This window comes from Simochromis diagramma, unplaced genomic scaffold, assembly GCF_900408965.1.
Source record: "Simochromis diagramma unplaced genomic scaffold, fSimDia1.1 OVJJ01000361.1, whole genome shotgun sequence".
Taxonomy (NCBI): Eukaryota; Metazoa; Chordata; class Actinopteri; order Cichliformes; family Cichlidae; genus Simochromis; species Simochromis diagramma.
Window position 1 is genome coordinate 18,023,373 of NW_024386860.1, and position 2,094 is coordinate 18,025,466.

Below are 2,094 nucleotides of genomic sequence, written 5' to 3' on the forward strand. Positions count from 1 at the left end.
CAGTTTACAGCGGTGCTCCTCTGAGGCGCTCCCTGAACTGTTTCTGACCCCAGTGACTCGTAATCCTCCTGAACACACTAATTATTCAGCTCCATGTGGACCACAGGAACACCAGTAACGCTGCTTTTAAACTCACATTAGTCCTTCAAACAGACATGGCTGTCGTGTTCTCTTTTTCATGAAGCAGATTAGAAAAGAAAATAAGAAAGAGATAGCATCTTTCCTCTCTCCTCTGGCTGCAGCAAGTAAAACAAAAAAAGTCATTTCAGTTACCTGAAAGAGTAAACTAGACAAACGCAAACATGTCTGTGAGCTTAAGAGTCTTTGGTTTTTTGTTCTGGTGTCTGTAGGTAGCATCAACCTGCCGAGAACTGCAGATGAAACCAGTCTTCTCCTGTAGTTTAAACAGAGAGCAGACTCTCAGCCACCTCCTCTGACTCCTACGGGGTAATGCTCATGTTTGCATTAAACGATAAAGCACCTCGAGGCAACTGTTGTTGCTCCTCAGGTCAGCCAACATGCCCCAGGCATGTAGGAGACATCCAGGAGGTATGCTAGAAGATGCTGAACCACACCAACAGGCTCAACACCACCACACCCTTCTATGAAGCTCCTTCGGTTGGAGGGATGCTTAAAACAAAACAAAAGAATTAAAATTAAAGCAAAATAAATCTCTGTGATTTTGTGAAAGCTCCGACATATTTCCGCACTGTTGGAGGACTCTAATATGTTTGCATGTCTTTGCTTGAATGGTTAATAACACAGCCTGGTTCAACCTGTGGGCGTCACATCAAACAGGTGACAGGAAGGGTTCAAATCCACTGAAGAGTTATCATCTGTGTGTGTTGGTGTGTCTTCATTTTATTTTTTTAACTTTTTATGCATGTTTTGGGAGGTTTATTTTTCACCGTCTTACTTTACTGCCTGCCTTCGTTCCCACCAGAGATGGGCAGTAACGCGTGTAACACCTTACTGTAATCTGATTACTTTTTTCAAGTAACGAGTAAAGTAAGGGATTACTATTGCAAAAACGGTAATTAGATTACCGTTACTTTCCCGTAGGAACGCTGCGTTACTGCGTTACTAAAACCGAGATTTTTTGCGAGAATGTCTCATGACAGCGACGTAAGCGAGTGCGACATTCGTGACAACAGCTGTGTGCAGATCAACAATGGATCATATATCGAGTGCAGGAGAGAGTATGAGCGTGCAGCGTTTAAAGCGTGGAAGTACTGACCTTACTTTGAGTTTGATTCCATAAAAAGTGACAAAAACATTAGTGTCCGCTGTGCGTGGGAAGAAAACTTCTTTTTACAGCGAAAAAAAACCCTAAACTTCCAAACAAGCACCGAGTAGCTACGACGTAATGGGAAACTCACAGAGAAACTCGCGGATTCTTCCACTGACCGCTGAGACTCACCTGCACCAGGGTAAACCTCCGCCTACCCCACTCCTGCTTTACAGGTGAAAATAGAGCAACAGGACCGCTGAGTCTTTGACTTTATTTATTTTCTGCTGTGTTTTACTTGCATCTATTTGAAAGACTGAGTGTAAAAATGTAGAATTGGGCTGAAAGATCTATCACTTTATAAACTATTCAGGTTGTAAATCGTGTTTTTAAAAAGTAACTAAGTGATTAATTACTTTTGAAAATAAGTAATCAGTAAAGTAACGGGATTACTTTTTGGGGGAAGTATTTTATTATTTATTTTATTTTATCTTGCTCATTAAAAAGGTAAAAAAAAAATTTTAAAAATAATTGTCATTATTTCGATTATTTAATCTGAATCTGTTTATTTAAAAAAGGCAATAAATAAAAGTACAAACCCAGCACTTTTCCAGTTAATGCTAAATCATTTTCTCTCCAATTTTGGCACAAAAATGGAGGAAAAAAAAGAATATTGTGAATTTAATAAATTTGAATGTTAAGCATTTGATAAGAAATACTACAATTTCCTCATCAAAAGCTAAATCGTTTATAAAACAGCTAGCATTTTCTAGTAATTATAATAATAATCTTTAAAATAGCTACAACACGTACATAAAGGTTTACGCTGTTTTATTTTGAAGGGTCTCTCGCTGTGTTTCCTGTCT